The following is a 27,565-nucleotide window of genomic DNA, read 5'->3' as shown; positions in this document are numbered from 1 at the left end:
AATAATTGCAATTCTATGGCAAGTTTTTTGCCCATCAATCCCACTACCCCAACATGCTTTCAGGACACTATACCAAACAGAACTGGAGTTTCCTCCACACCACTGTTTGTCTCTACACCTCCACTTTGAATGTTTGAAAGTATTTGGCAGCTGCCCGGGACAACTCCAAAAACCACCTTGTCTCAGATCACAGCAGATTTGACTGAAGGAAAGTCTCCAAAGTGAACATGCACAACCATAAGTGAAAAATGCCTCCAATTAGAAACACCAAATCAATGTTCAAAAGTCCCAGTAAAAATAGCTCGGAGTTTATAGCTGAGCAGCACTTTTAAAACTCTTTCTTTGCTCATGCTAAAATGGAGAAAAGGCAAAAGTGTAATTTCAGACAGCTTATTATTAAAATGTTTTCAAAGATAATATGCTCCTACAGGGGTCTGTGCTATAATACATCCTTCAGATTATTTTATATTCACATTCTAAACATTTCTGCGGTTAAAATTTAGCAGGAACTGCATTAAGTGTAGGGTTTTTTTAATAGGGAAATTACAGAATGATCTTGAACATAAATATTCCACAAGGCACATATTCTTCTTTCAAAACAAAATCAACATAAACACATTTCAAGAATAAATTATCTCTACCATGTTTGACTACAAACCCCTGAAATACCTTGGCAAAATTTATTTTCAGTTTTTATAGCATATATTCTATCCTAACAGCAAACATACTATTAAACATATCATGACACAATACACATGTAAGTTGGAACAACCTTCTCTCTGGTACTGTGCACAGTTCAGCAGAGACACGGTTCACTAGTTCACATAGTTCTGTTGTAGAAAAATATTTAGGTTTTTATTACTGTTTAAGAAAGCATAAGGACAGGGTTTACCTAGATTACACTATGAAAAGGTTAAGCAAGGGGTGCAGTCTTGGGATGGGAATCACTTCACTGAACTGTACTGAAGTTAAGCAAAAGAGGCAACTAGATAAAATTGAGTAGGGAAGGATAGGAATCTTCAAAAGGTCATTTTCTCTAACTTTCAAACAGCTATTTTAAGAGGCTATGAAACAAGATTAAATTTGCATTCCAGCATCTCATGGTTAGTAATGATCTGCAGCAGTAGATTGTGCTTATTTGATCCACCATCATCCTCCTCACTGCTCATTCCCACACAAAAAGAATCTGGGTTTGCTGCAAATTCTTCTGTTTCTTCTTCCCCGATATGACTGTAGGAAATCTTTTTCCTGAAATTTAGAGGTGGGTTCCCTCAGACCTATCCTTTCTTTTCCAGGAACATCTTCAAGTGATGTTCTTCCAGTTTTTCTGGGCATCTTTTAAAGTGACAGCCATGCTGGCCTGAGATGCTCCAAGTATTGTCTCTCAGGAAGAGGCTTAGACAGATTTTCAAAACAAACCCCCAGTTTACTAGCCAGAAAAACATGACTTGGAGCTAAATAAAACCTAGAATACAGGGGGAAAAAAGGACACATATAAACTGGGACAGATTCTAAATCTAAGGTAGTTGACCATGACTCTAATAAAAAATAAACCTGAAAGAGCTGTGACACATTTTCACACTTATCTTCTCAATCCTCCCCTCCTTGTCATCCCTCCTCTTGGACTGTCATTCAAATCCCTCTGTTTCCAGCAGAACAACCCCCTTCCAAACTACTGACGATTCGGTGCATAAACAGGGTTTTTCTTCACTGTGGCAACTTTCCAAGTAAGGACTGTGAGATCATCATACAATTGTTTTTACCACAGAACAATAACAATGTAGTACCACTATACAATAATTAATTACAAAGCAGAAGGGGAAAGAAAAGAGAAGCCATACAACTCTTTCCTGATATTCTTCTCAGCACTTAAAAACCTCAGAATCCCAGGCTGAGCCCTTATTAATGAACAAATAACTAGAGAACTAAACATAGTGCTACCAGAAGTACATTAAAAATGTTTCTTGCTGCGGTATTTTCCTCCTGCTATTTTATGAAGATTTCTGGTAAAAAGCAACCTGATCAATCTCTTAATAGCTGACAAATTAGAGCAACCCAGGATTTGCAACAGAGCAGAAAGGACATTACTCACCATTGCTCAAAGGATTCAACTTCTTTTTGAACCCAGTGTTGGGACAAACCAGCATCCAGGGAAAGGGCAGCTCTTCACTAACACACAATTTTAAGTTTCAGTGTTTGTCAAACTAAGGAGGTATCTGGGGCAAGGGCTGTCACTGACTGTTAAGTGCTGCACCCATCACTTGTCACTACAGGCACATCAGGGATCTACAAACACAGTTTTCACTTCAGAGCAAGCTTTTCTCTCAGTGGCCATGAGTTTGCTACCCAGCAGTCAGCTTCTAAATGTATATTTGTCACAGGCTAAACTAAACATGCCTTTGTCCAGCCCTGCAAATTCACTCAAAGCCTGATTTATCACACAGCTTTCCACGTACTGTGCAGGGGAACTGCAGGGCAATACAGCAGACAGTAAGCATCACACTCTATAGGAGTTATCAAAAAGCACAAGCAGCCAAACAGCAGCCTAAGTCCAAAGAATCCAAGCAATCACCGACCTTTATAAATCTTTAAGCTTGCTCCTAATTTTACATAAAGCATTCTCCTACTGATTACTGTCATGTACTGTGCAATTATCACTATGCATTCTATGTTGGTTAAATATTTTATCCACGTCCTAGGTGAATGCACAAACTCAATCAGTAAGACATGCCATATATTCAGTCCACATCACCTCTAAATCACACAAGTAAACACTTCTGTTTCGGTATCATAATCTTCCTACAATACCACAATGTTGCACATAGACCTGCATTAGTCCTCTGATGGTCTGCAGACATCCTGCTTGTTGGCTATAACCTATCTGCTATCAGCCACATTTCAATGCTCCCCATAACTCCAGCAGCAGAGCTGTGGCAATTACGTTTCCCATTTTATCAGTCTTCCTGACATAGCCAACACAGCTATCTCAGCCCCCTCTTCTAACATAAGTACTTTGATCATCCCTGCAGTTTTTCACCAAGTGGTTTGGGTTGGAACGAACCTTAAAGACCAACTAAACCTGCCATAGGCAGGGACACTTTGCACTAGACCATGTTCAGAGCTCCATCCAACCTGGCTTTGAACACTCCCAGGGATGGGGCATCCACAGCTTCTTTGGGCAACCTGTTCCAATGTCTCACCACTCACACTGTAAAGAATTACTTCATATCTAATCTAAATCCACCCTCTTTCAGTTTTCTCTGCCTCTATCACATACTGAGGTGAGGTTTCTCAGACACTGCAAGAGGTATTGCACACTTATGCTGCATCAGGTCCCAGCCCAGATACACCCAGCTGAGATTCCCTCCCTCAACTGGAAATACCTCTTTTGACACTTGCCTGTACCCCATACATCATTTTCATGATGGTGTCAAACTGACAGACTAAAGACAAACTTAAACCCACTTACCCTCATATTGGCCTTTCTCCTTCAAAATCTTCCATTGCTGAACTCCCTCTTCATAGGAAAAGTTGTTGCATTACTTCCTAAGCTGAGGCTGTAGCACCATCCAGTTTCAGGCACTCAGCACTGATGCCAGAGTCAGGTGCCCAGGCTCTGTTAACAGTCAAGACAGAAATCAGGAGTTGGATGCCTAATTAAAAATCTGCCTCTTTCCACTGATTACATAAGAGCTCAGACTGTCATATTGCTAATTTTGATATCAAGGTTAAACTGGGTAAGAGAATTCATGACAATGTGTGGCCTGACACGTTGCTGGGTTGAATTCTATCCCTTTAGTATTATCTAATTGTCCAATTAATTGAATAGTCACTCCATCTAAAACTGTGCACTAGAAATTAACATCTTCCTCCCATCCACAAGTTTCAACAGCCTGCTTTCAATACAGCATGCCAACAAGATCAACTCCAGATAAAAACAACACAAAAAAACCAAAAAAGCCTCAAGAACACTAAACAAGCCAACTCCCAGAGAATAATTAATCATATATATCTACCTCCTTCTGTCTCTCCCATAGCAGTTCTTTGGGTGTGTTTAAAGTTCTTACACTAACTTAATCTTCCTCCACCTTGAACAGTATTTTTATTCCAACACCATGTTAAATGGCTCAGTAGAATCCAGAGAGACCAGATCTAGCCCATTTATTTTTCTAGAAAACCTACTTTCTTATTAAAAAAAGATACTAGGCCAGTTTGACATGACCTATCTTAGAAAAATAGATTGTGTTTCATGCTCCCTCCCCTCAATTCCCATGTCTTTAATTATTTATTCCTTAAAAAATATTTCTAAGGTTATTAGGGTCAAATTAACAAGCCTGAAGTTGCCTAGATCATATTTCCATATTTGTAAAATTCAATAGCATGAGTAATAAAAATCCTCTAAAAAATCTTAGTAATGGATCTATATTTCAATCACACATATAAAAATTACCTTGAAGAAATTCCCAAATTGGAAACTCCCAATGGAGCAACTTAAAAAGCCATTCTAACAGCCAGAAAGTCTGGTTGATCTTAAAACATGAGAAATGCAAAAACTGGATGCTTTGTCTCAGAAATGTAATATCATGAGTAAAACATCCAAGACTTCCTGAAATCTCCTGAGACCACAAAAAACACAGGATACAGTTAAAGCCTTTGTATAACTTCATACGTGTTGGACTCTTATGATCTTGGGGGTCTTTTCCAGTCTTATGGGAAATTCCAGTGCAAATCTGAAATGTTTGTGGGATTCTGTCACACAAGCCTCTCAGAGTTGCCTTAAATTCTCATTATTCAGTACACTTTCTCATATTCACAAACTGTTGAATATGTTCATGTAGGCTTTTCAATTACTTGGGTCACTCAAGCATGCAACATCTGGAAAAGTTTCTGTTATAAGGCATGATGATTTTCTTGATAATATCCAAAAGCTTTTTAAAAGAATAAGTACATTTTTCATTTCAAGAAAACTGTTCACATGCTGTGAGAATTTGGTTTTTGTTTTTCTTCCTCTTCTTGTTGTTTTTGTGTTTTGGTATCTCTACCAGCTTGATATAAAAATGCAAAAAAAAAAACAACTTAAAAGTACAAAACATTTCTTAGTATGCAATTTCAAACCCTTTTTCTGACCCACATTTGCATTTCTCTGCCTTGAGCTGCAAGTAATCATTTTGTTAAAAGGTAATATTTTTATATGCTGCCTCCTTCAGACAAATTTGGCCTTAATTTAATATACTCACTTACTGACTCATTCTTCAAACAACACAAGTGTGAGTTGTGCATCTTGGTGCTTTAGCAGTAGGTTTGTAGCTGCCTGCACATGTCACACAATAGTCAAAATAGGCAAGCAGTTAATATTTCTTCTGAATATCATGGCTAAAAATGTCTAATTGCGCTAAATTAATAGCCATGGGGCATCCAATAGGAGGGGTAGAAGTAGGAGGGCAGGCACCAATCTCTTCTCTTTGGTGACCAGTGACAGAATTGCAAGGGAATGGCATGAAGCTGTGTTGGCAAGGTTTGGTTAGATATTAGGAAAAGGTTCTTCACCCAGGTGGTTGGGCACCGGAACAGCTTCCCAGGGTGGTCACAGCACCAACCAAGCCTGATAGAGTTCAAGAAGCATTTAGACAACACCCTCAGGCCCATGGTGGTATTCTTGGCGCTGTCCTGTGCAGGATCAAGAGTTGGACTTGATGATCCTCATGGGTTCCTTCCAACTCAGGAGATTCCATGATCAAATAAATTCTGGTTCAGGAAGGTGACTCAGCTGAGGGGCAGCACATGAGCAGACACATAACAATAGGCTTCAGTTCCACTGTAGCAAGCAGAAAAGTTAAGATTTCTCCTGGTGTAGATTTTAAGACTGACCTGGCTTCTTGGGAGACCTCAGATCACTGACAATTGCTCCTGACTTCACCAATGGCTGCAGATCCTCAGTGTCTACAGAGGACTTTTATTGAGATGTCTAACTACAGATTAAAGATATGAATTAAAAAATTTTCCCTGCCCCCCCAAAGTCATGAAAAATCCTGCACCAAAGTTAAAAATAACTATGAGTCTATTCTGCTATTTATTCTTCAGAGAGTAGCATGCTAGCAATGCCTCAGTATGAAACAAACTGCAGATTTTTTGTCTTTCATTGCAGTGCTTCAAGCTACTGCAGGCCATATGTATGGAGACCATACAGAGTGTTCACAAAGTGTTTGTACTGCACAGTCCAGATCTTCTGGCGTGAGGAAGTCTGTACCTGAGGACCTACATGGTCATTTTCTATCTACCTAGCTAAAAGGAAAATAATGGAAGTAGGAAATTATCCATATGCAGAGTTTCCATGAATGAAAGAAGCATGGTAGGCAGCTGGTTTTGAAGGTTGGTTTAGTTGATTCACATTAAGTGTTAATTCTCTCAGTATGTTTTAGTGAAAAAATTATTGCTGAAACCCTCATTATCACTCTGTGGTAGTTCATCTATGTATCTCCCAAGGATAATACCGAGATTATTAACAATTAGGTACTGGACATTTTGTAATTTAAACATTGTAACAGCTTTATAATTCAAATGCAAACACAGAAGTAAAATTAATGTTATCGAATTGAATGCAAGCTCGGGCTGGATAAAGTTCCAAAGACTTTAAAGGGGTTGATGTAAGAGTAGCATTTCAGAAAAAGCTTGATTTTTGGGCTTGCACAGAACATAATATAGACAAAATATTTGTAAAAAGAGACAGAAGTCATAAGAAAGAACCAAAGTAATAGACCACAGATCACTCTCATTTCCAGACACTTAAAACACTTGAAATTCTGCCTCTGCCTTCTCCCTTTGTGCCCTCTTCAGCTGTTCTCATTAGCTATGTGACATTATGTCCTCTTACTTTTCTTTCTCTCCCTCTCCCTGGATTCAGGCTCTATTCAATACCATTATGCCTTCACATAACATATTCAAACTCAGCTCTTCATCTCTCTCTTCACTGTTAAAAGCCATGGTTAGCTCTGTATACTAAAGCCAGCAGTCAGAAAACCCTCTAATGGAATACAGAATATTACAGAAAGGCCAAGTGGCACACATTATGCAATGACTGCACATGTAGTTATTGCAATTACACATGCCACGTTGGCATGGGGCATGAATTGATCTACCATTAACAAGAGGATGATGAACATTACGCTCTAAGAAACAAGATCACTGCATGTAGTCACACATGGCCTGCTCTGCATTTATTCTTTACAAACTGGGAAGAAAGAAGAAGGAACAAACTAGCAAATGCTGGTGGTTTTTGCTAAAAAAATCCCAAACTGTAAAAGCAGATAGAAAATTTGCAGTAAAAGGTAACAACAATAGCCATAAAGCAGCTTGCTGTGCTTATATTAATGATCATCTCTCCTTGGTCAGTCACCCATGCTGTTTGTCCACTCATCATCTACACCAGTATTTACTTTAGCAGGGCACATTTTCTAGAGATGTCACCCAGAGAACTGACTGAAGGGAAACCTGTGACTTTTACTTAAAAAGAGTGGCATAACCTGTCTTATGCACAATTAAGGAGCTTTAATAAAAAAAATATGTGGAGCTTTACATATGCAACACAGAGTTTGACTCCCAATAAAGAAGCCTAAATCTACATCAGTGGAAAGAAATTATTCACCAAAGTACCAAGAAAACAGGCAAACAGAAATGGCATTCTCTTTTCTTTCTCTCCAATCTTCTCTCCAGATCTACTCTAACACAAAGCTTCAAGCAGGTAGCGCAATCTGACAAAAAATGGAGTGGGTTGCACAGCCAGGGCCATATTTGAGAAACACTTAATTAGGATGATATGCTGTCCCTGTAGGGGAGCCCCAAATGCTGGCTTTTAGCTCTATTATTATGGATTTCTTTGCAAGTGTGGAGACAGACCCCACAAGGGAGAAGTCATAGCTGTCTTGGGGTAGAATGACAATTCTTTTTTAATTTCTTCACCAAGAAACAGAACTACATTGGATAGAGATGAAGGATTGCCTCAGGCATTTCTTTTCCAATGCAGACAATGATTAATAAAAGAAAGAAAGATGGTATGAATGACCAGTATTACTGCAATTCCTTTTAAGTCACAATATAGCTACAGGATCTGGCAATGCTAATTTGCTGCTGGCAACTTTATCCTGGCCTTCTTGGCATGGAGAAAGATCTGTAAGTGCATGCCTGATTCCCAAGTTGTTCTTCACTGAGCAGTTCAAGATGGTCAAAAAAAAAAAAATTATACATAAGCCTCTAGAGCATCCTGTTGTGCACTCTATTCCATTCTGCCCCAATTAAATAACTGAGTCCATGGTATCGACCATTTGCTTTAATTTCAGATGTAGGCACGGCCATGGCAGCACACCTCTCTAGACTTTCCAGTAATTGATTCTCAGTCTGCCTTAAGACACACATTTAACACAAGAAAAGCAATGCTGCAGGAGAAAGTGCATCTGCTGACTTTGTCTGCTTGACCTTGGAAAGGAATTTGATCTGCCTTAGCAGGAGCAGGGGAATAACATCTCTGAGAAGTCAATACCGCTCACCATTGACTCTACTCCACCATTCATTATTTGCTGAACTCTGTAAAAGTGGACTAAGGGCACTACATCAGGGACAAGGACACTGAGGTCCACCCTCCATTTCTGCATGCAACCCTAAGCATCACATTTGACCAAGAGCATCCTGTTACACCTCTCACTACTTCCTATTCCCACACCAGCAAAACTTCCTGTCTCTACCAGAAAACTCTTTTTATTAGTCTGCTTCATACTGCCTTGCAGTTCAGGCCACATCCCCTCATCTCATCAGCATATGTGGCCCAACTTCTCTTACTCTCTGGAATGCCAGAAGCAGCTGCTCAGCTCAAAACACAGCTGCTCTGCACACAGGAAGCAAGAGGAGTCCTGTGACTGAATTTTGCTTGGAAATCAGTGGCCAAGAGTCTTCTCACTTCTGCTAACAGGAGCCCCACAGACAGAGATTTCTCTCTCAGGGCCTAGAAATGTGACCATCAGCCTCTTCACCCTGCCACAGACAGGACATAAAGCAGCTCTTTCACTGTGGACAAGCAAATACTTGACAAATGTTTGTGAAATGCCCAGCAGGGTTCAGATCCCATCCTGAAGGATACTGCCCTATGCTACAGCAATGCTCAGTGATAGGCAGACCTGCCTTCTTCATCAACATCTCTGGACGTTTAGGAGAAAAAGTAAAGACGGGTTTGTTCCTATGGCAGAAACAGGCAACAAATATTGGCCTTTCAGCAAAGGCTGTACTTTAAATCTCACAGACTTTGAGATAATTTGTCAACACATAATTTGTCCAAATACAAACATATCATATTGTCACTAGCTATTGAACTTCCTCACCTTCTGTGGGCAATGCATCCAAATAATAACAGAAAACCCCTGGCCAATATAATGAACTACTCACACTACAAACCATAGGGTAAAAGCATACCACTGGTACCAGAATGTTGGATCTTGTCAGTGCTTCATTATTTCCAAGGCTGAAAGCTCCTTTTAGATTTCTCTGTCTCTAATTTATGATGAATCTTTGAACCCTTGCCTTCAGTGTCAACAGATCATCACACATTACAGCAGTAATCACTAAAATTATCTTACCTTACTCCACCTTTCACAAATTAAATTCAGCATGTGTATCCAGTTCTTTTTTAAATGAAGTCTGAAAGACATAAAAAGCACAAATTATTTCTGACTGAATCAATCCATATAAACAGGCCAGTAGTATAGGATTTTTCTTTTGGGGGGGAGGGGGGGGAGCAGGCCAGTAAGTAATAATTACAGAAGCTAAACCCAACTAAAAAATGCTGAGTGTTAACATTTTAAAACATAGCTTCTCTATCATTTGAAACAAAATCATTCATTCAGTTTCACACCTTCACCTCTTTATTTACACTCAGAGAACAAAGTCTGTATAACTGGGAGGTAGGAAATAACTCTATGGATCAAACTTCTTATCTTAAGGTCAAAACATAAACTTATCAAGTAGCATGCCTTCCAGTATAATTTTAACCTGAAATATCTACCATTTTGCTTCAATAGAGCATGTTAGAAATCTTTGAGTGTGGTACCACAAAACTGTGGCAAGTCAACAGGTTCCTATGCGGAGAAGATGCTTCTCTATTAAAAAGTACACATGGGGCAATCATATAAATATATACAGTAAGATTAAGAAAGGTAAATCCTTAATTCACAGAAAAATGCAGTCATAAGAAAAGCACTCCTCAAAACATTAAATTCAGGAAAGATTCATACATAAAGCAGTGTTCAAATGCGTGATGCAGTAATCAAGACGCAATTCATCAGCTTACAGCAAAACTAACAAAGGACAGCCAGAACTGAAGTAAAAGAAAGAAGTTAGAAAGTCCTAAGATAAAACAGCACACTACAGACTAACAAGAACTTCTGCTACCAATTGGGAGCTTATCAGTTGATAAAAAACAAGAAGAAAGAAGGCCTTCGAGTCAGATAACACAGCCACAAACAGGGAGATACTTCACTAGGGTGTACCAGCAATGTGCTCCTGTTGCTACAAGCCGCAGCAATGAAACGAAGTTAGGAACACTTGCTACAATGAGCTGAACAGCATCCAGCTCACTCTGCAACATGCAGAGAAAGACTTGTGCAGACAAGGAAGAGCCACCTTCTGCAAAAACACTGTTAAACTCAGCAAAGTGGAAGCTGAGATGAGTTACAATTTGCTCTTCAGAGATACATAACAAGGGCTTTCAACACTGAGGTGAAAAAAGTGTTAAGATAAACAGAATGCTAACAAAGTAACAAATGTAAGCTGAATAATAGCAACAAAAAAGACAGTTTAGACAAGGGTAACCTTGTTTTCCATATAATAAAGTGTTATACCAACGTTAAAACAGATTTAACAGTTCAGGAAAATGCATCCAGTCCTGTGCTTTCACGGACTCTTAAGCAAAGCATCTAAAATTATACCTTTTCATAGAAGTGGCCTGCAAAGCAGCTTAGATTTTGTTCTCTTTTCATTGTCCAAGGTGAAGGCAGAAGAACAAACTTAAGGTTCACATCTATGACTGTCAGTTCAGATGAGAAGTTACAAAGCTTTGATCCTGGCTTTTTGTCCTCCATGAGGACAGAGACATCTAACATTATATGGAGCTCTTTTTGGGGTAACTGTGATATGCAAGTTACCAGGAAAAAAAAAGTCATCTACTATTTAAAACCATTTTTATATTGGCACATTCAGTTGCAAAGTTCCAATTTAATATTCTTTATAACTTCAACCATATTTATTTAGTATGGTTATTTTTTCTTTTTCCACTCTAGAAGCAGGGCAAGTGCTGTGAAAGCTCCTGGACACCATGAAGGCTACTGTCAAGGCAAATCATTGCCAGTCACAGTCACAAGATCAAGGGCTGATACTGTGGACCTACAACATTAATATCCTGTAATATACTGTACCACCTTCACCTTCAAGACATCTAATATAAAACTTAAACCTGGTCAGTTATTATTTATTTAATTTAAAGGAAGAAACTAAAAAGGCAGAGATGATAAAGGCATCTAAAAATTCTATTTTCAACACTGTGACAAAAAACAGATTAGTTCTGTGGAGACAGGCAAACCCTTTTCAACTTTGCGGCTTAGCTCATGCATCTGTAAAATAGAGACAATGTGACCTAGTAAGTACATCAAGCTTCTTTGCTGCCAAGTCATATTCCTAACTTGTTCACTACCTTCAGCAAGTCACACCCATCTTGCAAAGCAACACTGGCACTGGTGATGTATTTTAAAATCAACCCATCAGTGAGATTTTTTAAAAAATATTTCATCTTCTGCAGAGAAGGTAAGACCTACCCCTACCAATCTCTCTACAATTTCTGACCTCCTGCAGATGCCCTCCTGCTCTGCACCCCCTTCTGAAAGCAACTTTGGGCTTTCAACTACATTTCTAGAGGCCATCTTTAAGTCCTCCCCTTTGACACAACCACAGTTTTTAATGGCACTCCAGTTCTGTTGCACTTTGGTACCCGGTTAAGAACTGTCAAAGTGCAGCTTTAGCTGTAACAACTAAACTGAAGACCAGCAGCACATGCCCAGGTTATTACATTCTGAGATGCCAATGGCCCTTGCAGATGAACAATTCTAACTGGGGACCAATTCAAGCCCTTTTTCACCCTACATTGTAAAGTTTTTTAATTATATTGCCCTGTAATAGCAGTAAAACCATAGGAGAGTGTGGTACTACTGTAGACTGCACTAAAGGACCATCTTCTTTACATGTTCTGCCTTCTTTCTCTGGCCTTTTGCATTAAGACAGCTTCATTACAGAAAAAAACCCAAAACCCACATTCTATTAAAGACTGTGACATGGTTTTCCTTAATTAAAACCATTCAGAAATTGTTTTGCAATAGACTGATGATGGCAGTTCAAACCTTAGAGCTTGCTGCCAGAATTTAAAAGCCATTCAGATCCTTCACTGTACAGAAATTATACATAGTGAGGCTTTTTCTCTCCCCAGTCACTTACATTGCATCCAGGATTACCACATAAACTAAGGAGAACATAATTTCTCCATTAAATCTGCCACACCATTATTCCAAAGTACCGCAGAAAGTGAAGTGCATGACACTATTTTCTGTAGAAAAACATCAGCGTGAAAAAAAAACAAACATAAAAATAACAGGGAGTGTACATGCTCTCACTGGAAATGCCTCACTTTCTCCTTCATGTTCCCTTTTTCCTTCTTTCTGACTCACTGGATAGCAGCTAAATCATTCCAGGAAGGAAGGCACAAGTAACACTTCTCCTTTGCAATTAAATGTGGTATCAACACCTCTTAAGGGTACCCTGCAACCCATGACACCAGGTGTGATTTTGTCTATTAGTTAATGAGGAAAAAACAGAGCTGCTTTGACTGGAGGTTAGCCTTGATAGCTTTTGTCAGGTTCAGTCCAACAGATGTGCTATTCCCTCAAGAGCTGTGCCAATCTAAACTACTGTCTCCCATTGCTTGTCCTCACTATTCCCCTCTTTCCATCTGTCAGCAAAATGGCACATGTTGGTATAACCTAAACATCTTTTAAAAAAAAATCCAAACACACCACATTAAAAGCAAGCAAAAAACCCAAAACAACAACAACAACAAAAAAAACCCAAACAAAAAACAAAAAACCAAAAACCAAACCAAACCAACTCCACAACCTCACTCAACTTCGCTCTAGAATACTTGGATAGAAGAAAAAGAGCAAAACAGAACACTTTGCAAAGGGTACAATGTAAAACCAAAGCTCTCTAACAAGCTTGGGAGGAGGAAGGACTGTTTGCTGATAATACTGGCAAATTTGAGGAACAAGAACTTCTGCAGTAGACAAGAAGGTGAGGATGAACCACATGACAGCAGAGCTGCAAACTAATGCTCATTCAAAACAAGTTGTTAGACTCAGTGTAGCTCAGAAGATATTTCCTGTAAACATATTTTAGAGGCTCAAGTTTCCAATAATCAGCCTACAAACACAGGCAGCATGTTCTTTTTCTAGCAGACAGAAGGTAGAAAATACTGTGTGTCTTGCTATGCTGTCTGATCTCCTTTGCTTTGGGGGAAATAAAATACTGCATTGTCTCAACTCTCTTGCAACTCTTGCAATATATTATTTCTTGGACTCTTTCTTCATTCCCCATTTTGAAATACCAGTTTACACGAAACATAAGAATATAAAGAAGATAAACTCACTTCATTCTGAGCAAATCATTATTGTGATCAATATGGCACCTCTTTTTGCAGTATTTACACAAGATGCTATCACAATTACATCAAAATATACCCTCCAGGAAAAGAGAAACTTGCCTTGTCTTCATGTCACTTCCCCAGAATTACTTCAGATTCACTTGCATTATGTATGCAACCTGCATTGTGCACATTATGTACACAACATTAAAATTTTATCTATTCTCAGCTCTTGGTTGTAAAGAAATAAAACACATGTCTGCAACTCTATCTATCACTTGGTTTTAGCAGTGCTTTAACATTCCTAATGCTAGGCTGTGTTCCTGAAGGAGTCACAACTTCTTGTTGGGAAGAAACACAGGCACAATTTACCTTGCTCTGCACCTGATTTTTATGAAAAGAAAATCACAGAACACAGCACTACCTCCCCAGGTTGAACACACAGAGTCAGAACTCAGAGCATGACCCAACATTTCTCGGCACTGGCAAATACAAACCTCCACAAAGTCAGTCTAGATAAAGAGTGCAGTTCAGCAAAATGGGAAGCCAGGAAGAGAAGATTACAAAAGACAGTCGCGAGGTCAAAGTGGTTTGCACAAGTAGATCCTGCATTTCATATTCTATTTTACATACTAAAGAGAAGACATGGTTTGATTTCACAAGCATTACTGACCCAACCATCTGCTGTGTGCTTATGCAAAAAGATGAGGTGACACCCAGGACCATGGTGCATCAACTGTGAACAATTTTGTAATAGTGTTGATAGCAAATGAATGGTGTCCAGTGTCTAAAATTCTTACTCTCTTCTTTCATTTATTCTATCATTGTCACAGTAAGACACATTTTATTCAGCTACCAAATGCCCACAATGCCTCTCCCTTTTTTTATCATGGGAGGCAATGTTTTCAAGCTAGATAATATTTCACTGTAAAACTAAACATCCAAGGAACTATGGTTGGAAATCATCTTCATGCAGTGTAACCGATAATTTTCTAAGGATGTTCAGTTTTACAGAAATTCCCAAGATGTTGAGACTTTAAGATGGGTTTTTCTTACTGCACTGGCCTTGTAATGTTCATTTTATGAGCCCCTAAATGCAGCTTGAGAGCTCATGTAAATGGGAACATTGGGTACTCCAGCCATGAAATATACAGTACAATATGGAGAAATCTAGGCTGCATTATTAACTTTATATTCATATAAACAGTCATGTTCACTGTGAAGGTTGTTTTCCAGAAATGTGAATCACAAAGGAACAGGGGGAAAAAAGCAAGTTCTAGGGAAGTTGGGAAAGATGTCATACTTTCAAAAAAAAAATGCTGCAAACTGTAACATTCTTCCTTCATCAGTTACCACAGCCCTCCCAAATGCGTATTTGACATATACCTTCTTAGCATCTTTTAGATGTCTGCAAATGCTGCTAGTGACAATAAAGCGTTGTACTAGGAAGAAAAAATTCTTCTCATTTATCCTGGATGCCTTACTCATGACTGGGAGGGGGATCAAATCTTCACATAAATTGAGTCAAATTACAAGAGTTCTTGTCTCCTACTTATCACAAATATAACACCAGCTAAGCAGATCTTCACTGGTAAGTGTTCTGTCCTCCATTTGTCTTTCTGCTAAATTTTACACTAAATTGCTATTAAAGACACCCCTGGTTTTTAAAGAGACAATTCTTACCTGTGCCAAATGTTTTCTAGCCCACAATAAAATCTTACCAGTGGCCCCTTGTGACATTTTGATTTTCCATGAAATTAAAGACTATGGTGATGTTTAGATATCTGAAATATAAATCCCACTAACAAGTACAGAAAAGAATATGCAGTCCTTCTTGAGGTATTAGGAAATATTTGCATTCCCCCCAAAAAAGTCAAAGCATTTACAAGGAAGTCAGAATGGAGACAACATGGGTGTTGAAGCCAAACCCCTCCCTTCCTCAGATCACACACACACAGACACTGGCAGCCTTCCCTCACTTCCACACATAAAAGGAGCTGTTTCCCTCACACTCTCATGGTGCAAATGGAGGTTTATCCTTCCATGTGCCCAACCAGCCCCCCCCTTACTGCTCTCTGTACCCTGAAGGTGCTCATCTCTTTCTACTATGCCCATGCACTCTGCCTCTCTTACCATATTCCAGCAAAATCTGCCTTTCTTACTATGTACCAGCAAAAGAGCAGTCATTTTTCCAAGCAACTTTCCTGTGTAAAATCAGTTTTCTTAGAAGCATCAGCATTATAATATCATGTTCTCATCAGAATCTGCAAAGCTATGGGACAATGATGAGAAATCTTCCTTATGCAGGCAAAACCACAATGGCCACATTCTTCCTATTACTCACTACCTCCTGTTTACCAAAACACAATTGAAAGTCATCTATGTCTCTCAGGAACAGAGAATAATTTGAGTAACTTTTCCCAGACACCCACATTTGAGAGAGTGTTTATGACAGAAAGAGCTCACTCTAGCCAGCTCAGTTGCATGCATTTTTATGTCATGTATTTAGAGCCATGATGCTAATATTTAATGCTAGTAATACTTGTGACATAGTCCTTTTCATACAAATCTACATATCGTACAGAGCTCAAAAGAGCTCTTCTTCCAAGTTTTCCTGAAACAATAGAGGACACTGTCAACATGGTATTATTTATTTCATGTCCTTGTATGTGCATTATACGAACCAACATTTCACCATTTTGGTCCATATATCCTCAGAAGAAGCCCTTCCAACTGCTTGACAGAAATAACACCGAAGCCTGGAAAAAAATAAATCTTATCCTGTGAAGTCAGGCCACTTGTGTCTATTTATGAAATGAGACAGAAGAAATCTTTTATAGCAGTTTGTATTTCAGGAATCTGGGACTTATAATACATTCACCTATCACACACAGGAAATTGGATGAAGTTATTGGCATTTAGCGCAATCTAGAATATTGCAGTGCTGTCTTTTTTTTTTTAACAGCAGACTCCATGCTCTGTTATTCACCTCTGCCTGTAGCTCCTTTGTCATCTGGAACAAGTACTTATCTAAAAAGTATACTTGAATTAAGGATCATGAACCCACACCCTTTAAACTGTGTTTCACCTGAACATAGAAGGTCAATTCAGTGTTATGTGAGACATCAAACCTACCAATTAGGGGCGGTTATTTTATTTAAGCTTGCATAGACGAGTCAGAGGTACTCTGCTGCTTTAAAGGCAAAGCATCAATTTGAAATGAAAACAGAGCTAATCCCAGATTTCTGCATCCCTATAAAATACAAGGACAATTCTGCACAGAAATAACATGCCATCATAATCCAGGCCATAACCTCATTTAACCAGAGCAAAATGAACTACCCTCATCCTCACACTGGCTCTGACTCCAGAGCACGACAGGGGAACTACAGCCATGAAGTCAAATGAAAACCCCGACCCTGAAGGCAAATGAAAGGGCCATCATTGTTATCCTCAGAGCATAGGCTGTACCATTCACTCTTTATTTAAACTAGCACAAGCTTCAAAATACACAAAGGTTTAAACAGACAAAAAATGAGACTGTGACTTTTCCTGCCGGATGCAGAAGCTGGTGCAACACAATGAGCTGGGAGCCCCTCTAGCAGTTCAGGCCTTCCAGGGCAACCAGGATGTGTTCACTGTCTCACTGGGTCCTCCTGCTTGAACTGCTCCAGGATTAAGTGAAGAGCTTTTCAGAACACAACACAAACAAAGATTTAACAACTCTTTCCCCCTCCTCTTTAAAACCAGGCAACAAATCTAATCCCTATAAGAAGAGTTCTTCAGAAAACAGCCAAAGGGGCCGAGGAGATGCCCTCTAGATGCTTACACTTATACAAGACCACAAAAATAACTCATGTAAAAATTGTCATCTCTAAAAATGACACAAATAAAAAGAGGAGTTCTCCAACAAACAAGATGGCCCAGTACTGCAAATGGTGCTACTCATACTGCTCACAGGCAAGGATTTTATTCCAACAGAACTCCAGTTTACATGGGTTTACTTCAAACATGCAAAAAAAGAATCAAAAACTTGTAAAAAAACCCCAACTCATAAAATTTTTTCCCTCCCCCCATTTCAAATTCCTACTTGAAAACAGAAATGCTGTGTTGTTTTCTGACAAGGATGTACTACACAAACACCAAGATGCTGCTTTTTCATATACTGCAGAGTCCTTTATCAGGAAGTCTAATGTCAAACAGCATATCACCACAGAAAATATGGCAACTATTTCTTCTGGGGAAAAATATAAATCCTTATTCAGTGCATGAGCTATCTATGCAAAACTTAGCTTCTGAAACAGCAATGGTCCAGTCTGGGTTGATCATTAGCTAAAAATGTAATACAATAAAAAAATATCACTCATATTAAAGATGACTCACATAAATTAAATGAACTGCAATGACATGATTGGATTTCCCCTAAGTTCTTCATCAGGCAAGGCTAGTTATAAATCATTGCTAATGAAGCTTTTGTGTAAAACAGGAGAGGTAAGTGCTTCCTCCCACTAAAGAATTTTGGAGAAATGCTTTATTTTCTCTAGGGTCCTAATTTTCCTACGTACTACCCACAGCAACAGCTCTGTTTCCTGCAGCCATTTCCTGCTGTCATGGCAAGGAGAGGTAGAACCACATGCCCAAAGATGATGCCACTGTCTGTTTTCAAACTTCTGCTCAAGGACTGAGAGAGCAGAACATGTAAGAGATCAGTTAATCCAGCAGCTGCCAGGAAGACTGACAAAGGGCTCAGAGTAACACAGAGCATGGCTACAAAAGAAGCCACCAAAAAAAGCAGGAGGTTTTACAAAGGAAGAAACAAATAAAGGACAACCTGAACACCCCACCTGTTGTTTGGAACACAAGAGCACAAGGAGCAAAAGGGAAGTGCTGAATTATGTGAGCTTTGTGGTATTCAAGGCTTTCCTAGGTGGAAAACCTACCAAGGGGAGAGAATCCACACCTGAGCAGCTGAAGTGAGAATCAAAAAGGGGCTTAAATTTCAGCAGGAAGTTCACAAAAGCTTTAGAGAAGGCAAAAATAACAAAGCATGGCTCAGTAGTAATGCAGAGATGAGAAAAACAGCTGTGATATCCTGTAGGTTAGGAACAGGAGGGGAGAACAGAGAGCTGGGATCTTCTGTTTGGGTTTACAGAAAGGAAAGGCCAAGGATATAATGAACGTTCACAATTCAAGTCCTGCCAAAAAGTACCAGTGAAATAATCCAAATAGCCTCTGCCACTTGTTACCTTTGCAGCCTAATACAAAGCCATCTTAAAGTAACAAAACCCAGCTTTCAGGGTGCCTAGAGAGCAGACTTTGACAAGCCCTGTTGTACTTACTGCAAAATCCCTCCACAGAAGGATCAAATGCAGCTGGTTCCTTCGCACTTAACACAGATTTTATGTACCTAAATGCATACTTAAAGGCAATTGTTTAAGCAAATTTCTGACACAATCTTAAATAACAGTAATTAAGATACAAATCAGTGGAAAAATTCAGAATGTAAAGAATGTTTTATTTCTACTTGTTTGGATCTGGGAGGAGAAGGAGACTGTCACGTGCCAGAACTTTGTTAGTGAACAGTCCCAAAATCAATCCAAACAGTGTTTAAGCTAGTTTGCATTTATAATGCTCTAACATGAGAAATATTTAATATCAGAAACACAATTCATAAAAATTAGTCAACAAAACTTTTCCTCTGGGAGTTGGGCATCCATGACAGACATTGTTTTAAATGCTCCTCTCACACTGTAGTTTTCCAAGTTGGATGTCATCCGAAGTATAAAGGTACTACAAATTCACTAACAGACCTTACTTTCCCTTTTATTAAGAAACTAATCTATTATAAAAGCTAGAGTAATACCAAATCTGGTTTTCACAGCAATGAAAACACTGTCCATCAGTAAATGCTACAAACTATCATACAGAAGAAGACCCTAAAGATGCTGTAATTTTTAAATGCTATTATTAAGGCACTGTATTTCTTCTAGAGATTATTTCAGTCATCTCTTTTATGTAAATTCTACATGGAAATGAGTGGTAATTTCAAGTACCTGAAAGCAATCTAGGAAATGATCAGGTGTTGAAAATACCCTTATTCTCTCATTCTGAAAACAAACACAAGTGATGTGGCTCCCTTATTACTGAAAGCAACTGCCAACCTCACTGCACTTTAAAAGGATATTGCTTTGCAAATACAAAATAAATGGGGGGGAAGAGGAGAAAAGAAAAAAATAAATTAAGATAAATTCACTACTGCAGTTCAAAACCAGAATCCCTAGCTCATAAAATCTCTTGTGGGGAATATAGCAAATGCAAAAGACTCAGAGGATTCTACATGAGCATAATAAGCTATACCAGTCTAACCTACATTAAAATTATAGCACTAAAGTGAGTAAAATAGCAGTAAAGCCCCTATAAACAAATGTTATGCCTACTCTGCATATGTCAACGCTAACTAGAATATGTCTCATTTTTTGCATATTACCAATTGCCAGAACATGACATATGTGCTTTCAGTGGCACAAGATGAAAATCACCCCAATATCTGGAAGTACCACTTGTAGTATTTGAAGAAACTGTTTACATCCAGGCACTGCATGGATCACTTGCACAGTCCCGGCCTGAATGCTGAAGGCAAAACAACACAGTGGCTCTAAAGGTAAACAATTATTTTGCTACTTCAAATACAATTGCTTTTTCTATTCTATTGATGCAGAAATTCATTAAGCTAGAACTAGAGAACTGCAGCACCCTCCAAAGAACAGAGAGCTGCTTAAAAACTACTTGTTTTCCTTGCCCTACCGTCTAGCAGCACTGTTTCTTCAAAAGAGGTCTTCTGTCTTTAACATGGCTGCCATGCCTTACATAACACCAATGAATGAGAAAGTAGTTATTTTGTTTCCTAGGACACACACTGCCCATTAGCCATATGATTCTCCATATGGCACAGCAAACAGCCCAGACAAAGCTTTGCAGCAACGCAGCTCCAAAGATCAGCATCCTCTGAGGATAACAGCAACAGTAATTCAGACTTCACAAGCTCCAAATTCCCTATGGTACATATTGAAATAAACAGGCATTCTTACCTTGAGAAATCAATACTAATAATAATAGCAGCACTCAGTACAGCCTCCTCGGTTTCATCTGTGCTCGTAAAAATGAATCTTGGTGCAACTGTCTGCTGCAGCAGGTAATCAATAATACAACCTGCTTCTTCTGCTGCCAGAGCTGCTCCATCTGAGCGCTAGCTAACGTGAACACTGTCAGTGTGAGTCATACCAGTGACTCAGAGCAGATGCAGAGCTGCAGGAGGAGTTTAAGTTTCAAGGCTTCCTCTCGTTCCGGCTCCCGGTCACACAGGCACTCGCTGCCTGCCTGTGTCTCTCTGTGTGCCTGCAGACTGCCCCAGAAGTTGGATTTTATCCTCTGCACAATCTTGGAGAGCTGAGCAGTTTCAGTTTGTTTGTTTGCTTTGGGGTTTGGGGTCCCCCTCCCTTCCCAGAATACCAATTCTGCTTCACCACAAATATATCTATTAGGAATGCAGACCAAGTGAATACCATGGTACGGCAGGTGATGCACTACTACAAGATATAGGTGGGCTTATGAATCTTGTCAAGAATAGGGGCAGAACTCAAAAAAACCCAGGAAAGACTGTAAAATGAAAGTATTGAGTCTGGGCAATATGCATTTATTCATGACAACTTCATAGCAAAGTGTCTGATTTCATTAAGTACTCTGGGCACAGCAAATTTGGTCTCAAATGCAGTGAGATGAGAGAGCTGTAGGAAGGACTGTAAGAAGGGATGCACATGAGCAGAAATGCTGCGTGCCTGACACCAGTTTAGCAAGGAAAAGAGCCTATAGGAAAAGAGAACAGCTGCATTATAAACAGGAACAGTGCATTTGGGTTTAGTGCTGAGTTCTGGCAGCTACCCCCACAGGTATCCACCTCACCAGGCACTGATAACCTAGTCGAAGAAGCATTTTGAACATGTATTTATTTCTCAGGCCTGCCAGACTCCCCACCATGAACAAGCAAGAACAGGCATCATGAAACCAAAGTTAGGCACTCAATGTCAGACACTTCATGTGCATTGTTGTACTGATCCCACTTATTTCTGAAAGGCACATTGTACTAAGCAATTGCAGTATTTAACAGATTCAGCCTTCAAGAGAGATGAAGCCATCTAGTACTGAGCCATCAGGTTAAGTACATGGAAACAAATTACAGTGGGATGAATCAAGCAAGTATTGTCAAAAGAAGATGCTGGCTGAAGGAACAATGCCACTAAAATGCATAGACCTGCTAAACAGCCGCCCATATAAACATTCCAGATAGTCTGGGGAAAAAACACTTGGTTTATGTCAAAGCATTTACAGCTGAACATTTTTCCTCATACTTAGCAAATGTCCAGTTGGCTATCACCCAGCTAAACAGATTTGTGTTGAGATTTCTCATGGAAAAGCTAGTATCAAAGCATGACTTTCATGGGTCTGTGTGTTTTGTCATTTTAAAGAATTCCTTCTTTTTCAAAGCCCAGTAAAATGAAAGGTACGCCTGCCCATTCAATCCAAGTATGTGTGCAGCACTCTTCAGGACTGTATCTGGTTGTTAAAACTGCTGAACAAACCTTGTACTACTGAGGGCAAATGTTTACTCCATGTCTCTCAAAGCAGCCAAGAACACTGCCTTGGCAGGGATCAAGAGATGAGAAGGAATCAAGCTGAGCAAAACAATTCTTGAAGCATGGTCATGGAGACAGCATAAACAAGGGGGATATAGTATAGCTGGTATCTATGAAGACACACTGAATTAAATTCTTTCCCCTAAAACCATTAGCATTCTATCACTTGGAAAATCTTCTGTTGAATCCCATCCTTTCCCACAATTTACTAACAACAGTGAATATTTGCTCCTGTTAAGCTTCCAAGCTTTAAATGCTTGAATAGGCAAGAGAATGCTAAGAACCACAGCACATCAAGGGGAAAAAAACAAAACACAAAAAACACAACAGCAGCAACAAAAAACCAAACCAAGACCCCTGGGATCTTAATCAGGAAAACTAACATGGTCCAAATGGCATCTATGACACAGGCAGAGAAGACAAAACTGGATGCTGCTTCACATGTCTGGGGGTTTGGAGGATGGTAATTTGTTTTCTTTTTGGAGGTGGGGAGTTGTGGGTTTTGTCTCCTTTAAAATATATGGCATGCAATTGTGTATTTACATTCAATTTTGTGCTGCTGTCCAGCTAAGAGCCAAGATTTGGATCAAAGCTGACTCAAAGAAAAGAGCTGTTAAAGGCCTCAAAGGGATAAAGCACACCAAGAGTGAGCACCCACTGTGAAAAATGCATGTACTTGCCTCAGCTGCAAATGACCTCATCTACAAATCAGATGTGATTTAGCTGCTGTAGACAGCAGTTTCCTGTTGTTTAATTGATCAGTCTTTTTTTTTTGCTGGACATTCTGCAGTAGAAAGGAGTTGGGTCAGGGGTTGAAAAGTGGGAAAACCTGAAGCTTCTTACCCCCAAAAAGAGAATGTACACAGATGTGGATGAAATCTTGACCAGAAATTTAGTACAGCCTTCTGAACTAAACACTGCTGCAAGAGATTCTGCATCAAGAGGCGGTGTAGACTATTATACACTCTTTACAGTCTACAGATAATGTTTTTTCCTTCTTCACCTTTAGGTAACAAGCAAGCAAAGGCTTTTCTATAGTACCTATTTAACATGGTACCAGGCTCAAGAATCTTGTTCTTCCTTATCACCTCCCTGTCTCTAGGAATTAGTTTGTTTGGAATTATTTTTAAAGTCATCATTAAGCCAGTGATGGTGGAAATGGTTTCCCACAGCCTATTCCAGGTTGTCAGATTTCTTATTAACCTGCTTTCTCATTAAATCTCAGAACGTCCTTACTGAGAACACAAACCTCTAATCCTGTTTCTGAGCCTTATTGTTCTTAGGTTATTCTGTCTGGGGGTGGGGAGGGGATGGAAAAAAATTAAAAAAAGGATACATTTTCTTCAAGAACAGACCTGGCTCCTGATGCAGAAGCAGATTGAGGACCACTGCCAATATCCACATTGCCTCCTTCCACCCTCATCCTCCTAGCTTTCCAGTCATCTTTCCAACAGCTACACTCTCTGCTGCATCCTAATGTTTTGTAATCTTGTTTTTCTGAGCCCTGTGTAAAGGTAAGAGTTCAGAGACACTAATTTTTGAGGAGCACTGACACATCTTTTCAAGAGGAAAAGAAGAGCTATTTTCCTCAACAGGCTTTTAGTCTTTTATCATTGACATGAGCATTCAAATACTTTCCAAAGTACCAGTGAGCAGCCACACATGGAAGTGAGCACCATGCACACACACAGTAGAAGACACCCACCACAATAGGAGCATGTATTTTGAAAACACATATAGGCAAAAAGTTGGAAAGAGAAATATTTTTTGCATCATCTTACAAACACAGCTAACTGACTGGACATATGTCCACAGAAAAGAAAAATGTAGAAACTAGATCTCAGTGTCTTGCTCATTAGACTATCAGACTTCCCTTTCGATGCATCTCACTAGCAGGTTCCTTTCTTCCATCTAATTACCTTTCATGGGTATTTCAATATGCCATGACAAAAGCACTGTTTGCTTCTCAGGAAAATTAAGACTCTTGCTGGGAAAAGTGTCAGAACCAGAATCTTTACCCTGCACAGACAATGAACAGAGGAAGGAAGCCACACATGAAAGCAGATCTTTATTGATTTGGTATGGGGGCAGGGAAGAGGATGATGCACTTAGCACAGTTATCTCAAGGTTTCTGAAGATTAATAACAGGACACACTGCAGCAGTTGAACTTTTTACCTTCACTACATCATCCACCACTCAGTAGCATCTTGCAGTCCTCTCTAAAAAGCAGTTAGCAAAGCAATCCACGAGAGGCTGTGGGAAACCATTTCCTCCACACAAGTACATCTCTTCACTGAGACCACCTCCTCAAGCTACTGCTATAGCTGTGACCCACGTAAAATGTATTTTTTATTACTCCCTAACAATCCAAAGCTGCATAGACTGCAATGGGAAGAGACAACAAAGTTACAAGCTATCAGTAACACACTGCATGCAGATCTCAGAGGGAAGTACTTCTGCAAATCCAGTGAAAATGCAAAAGACAATCTAAATGCCCATTTCCCCTTAATTGTCTTTTCTCACCAGATGAAACAACAAACTGCAGAGACTAAGATCAGAGAAATCAGCCAAAACAAGACAAGGACAACACATCTCATAGCAACAAAGATGTACTGACCAGATGAGAGACTGCCTTACAGACACTGCTGTGGCTCCTGCATCTACAGACAACCACACATTGCAAAGGCTTGCTTGGGTAAGGAGGACTCTCCAGATTGCTCTTGATGTCAGCACAGAGTCAGCTGATCTTTTGGCAGTTGGCCTGCTCACATCTATCCACTTCTGCTCTCTTTTTCTCTCTAATGCTAACATCTGCCCATGTTTTGCATCCACAGAAAAGGTCAGCAAGACCCTAATGACACATTAAACCTGATAATCAAGCAATGTACCATTTGCAATTACTGCGTGCCCGCTCTCATTCCCCTGATATTCAGAACTCAGTTTTTTCCTAAAAAAATCCCAACATAGGGCAAGTGCAGAAGAATCCGTAATCTCAAATCTTACAGATGTGCCATAAATTCAGTTTGGATAACAGAGAAAGTATGTCAGAACACACCCAGCCTCCCCAGGCTTCCAAGATCATTAAAATTTGTTCTATCAATACAGCCACAAATTCCTTATTCCGAACAATCTTTATTTTTCTCCACAATGCACAACTACCCCTCTGTTGCAAACCAGCCTCCTCACCTTCGGCACTCATACAATCACTTCAATTGAATATTGACCTGTGAATCCTAAGAAAAGAGACACCCAAACAAACCCAGGCATAAACTCATTTTGAGGCAAGCCTGCCTGATTTAAACATCACAGTTCTTCACATTGTCTAACAAAATTCTATACTCTGATGGATATTCTCTAAATCCACTCATTTTGCTCATTCAATATACTCTAAACATTTTCAAACTGAAGTTCTTCCTGTTGTCTCCACAATGCAGGACTTGTAGATGTCATGCTGGTGACCTGTGACTGGAAGATTCTTCAAATGCCTCAGAAAGAACAATTGTCAGTGCTGGAGAAAGTGGATGCAAAGACTTATTGTTTTCCCAGTACCATCTGCGGCACTGGGGAAAACAAATCAAAACCCTGTAAGAATGAATGCAAAGCTGGACATTTTTGATGATTATTCCTGCAGTATTTGTTATAAAATTTACTCCTCATTTCCACAAAGAAAGAGCAGCTGTGATGAGAGATTTCTGTGGTTGCACAACAGATTTCTAGTGCTTTGTGCTGTCTTCCCAACTCATCGGCAGTCTTTTGCAAGTTAACCAGTCCCTATTTTCAGCAGGGAAATCATCTTTTGATAGGTTCCTAATTAGTAAGGCCATGAAAAGTAACTGCCTATTCCGACATGTTTATGGGCCTCATTCTTTTATCCCTCTTTTTGTCATTCTTTGCCTCCATTGTGCAAAAAAAAAGTCCTGTTCTTAGTACAGTGTAATACAGCACTTCACAAAATGCAAAGAGGGTCCCCAAATGTAAGTTGATCAGTAAAAAAAAAAATAAAAAATTAAAGGCCACAAGGTTAAACCATTTTTCTTCCTTCTCAAAATTCTTTATTCCTTCTTTCAAAAGAAGAAATTATTAGAAACATCAGAAAACAATCCAATCATAAAGAGTTATCTGCAAGCTCACAACTTTGAAGTCACTATGTATTTGTGGTACACAGGAAATTATTCTCCAGATTAATGCCACCAAATAATCAATCGGACTAGTCAAAGACTAAGGTACTGTACACGTTGTGCATCCAGCAGGGAGCCCAAGGTGGAAAAGCTTATTAAAAGTGTTGATAATGAAAGTGTTTCTTTCATGATTAATTTAAATTTTGACATTCAGAACTTAATTGATTTGAGATCATTTGGGATTTGTCCTAAAATTAGGTCACAGAAAAAGCTCACTAAAAGTAGCACTGTGGTGTTCCTAATGGGATTTCAAAAAATCTTTATGTCAAAGGCTACATGTCTTATTCTAAGAACAGTCAATTCCAAATCAGCAAACCTACAGAGACAGTAAAAGTAGGCAAGTAATAATAATTTTAAAAAAGAATTGATTCAGAACCTTCTTATTAAGTGAACCATTTTCTTTTCTGGCAGGTACATAAAAATACAGATCCCAAAGAGACCCACCAGTTATGACATCTTTTTCCATGTATCTGTTGGAAGAGCAGGTGATATATCAGTGCTGTGATGGGTTTCTGCTTTTCTTTTTAATAGGCTTCATTTGTTTATGTACAATCCATAAGCATGTACTTATATATTGCTGTATGTTTAGAATATTTTCACTTTCTATTAGAGTAAAAGGTCTCTGGCATGGGATGGATTGGTGACTAAGGTGAGACCAGAGATTACAGATGTTTGCATCATACAGTGTTTTGGGAAAAGACCAAGTCCTTGAATTTTATTTTAACATACAACTTCTTGTTTATAGTTAAACTGCACCAATCTAAACTGGTGAGATTACTGGCATCACTTTTTATATTACAAAGACAATAAAACAAGTATTTTCTATCAACCTGCTCTCTCCCATTTCAACCTTCTTTTAATTCTGTACTTCAGCTCTTTGGAATTGATGGCCACTCCTGCACCTGCCTGATGATGGTCACAGCCCACAGGTCCTGCCACTCTGAACCCCTGGGAGCTGCAGCTGTCCTGTCCAGCC

General features: G+C 39.3%; 1 protein-coding gene across 9 annotated transcripts in view; it reads right to left on the bottom strand.

Annotated features, from left to right (window-relative positions):
• The window catches only part of INPP4A (inositol polyphosphate-4-phosphatase type I A), a 110,335-nt gene that overhangs the window by 61,034 nt on the left and 21,736 nt on the right, over window positions 1-27,565 (bottom strand). For 5 of the 9 annotated variants that reach the window (XM_030952513.1, XM_030952939.1, XM_030953011.1 and 2 more), the window contains exon 2: window positions 9,621-9,681. The gene's annotated coding sequence lies outside the window, so the exon portion shown is untranslated. Of the gene's footprint in view, window positions 1-3,469; window positions 3,617-9,620; window positions 9,682-17,267; window positions 17,409-20,808; window positions 20,990-27,565 lie in introns of those variants that run through there. The other 4 variants (XM_030952678.1, XM_030952767.1, XM_030952598.1 and 1 more) reach the window with 4 other exon arrangements.

This window comes from Camarhynchus parvulus, chromosome 1 (genome assembly GCF_901933205.1).
Source record: "Camarhynchus parvulus chromosome 1, STF_HiC, whole genome shotgun sequence".
In the NCBI taxonomy this organism is placed as follows: Eukaryota; Metazoa; Chordata; class Aves; order Passeriformes; family Thraupidae; genus Camarhynchus; species Camarhynchus parvulus.
Note: the sequence above shows the minus strand (reverse complement) of the source record. Positions and strands in the feature narration are given on the sequence as shown.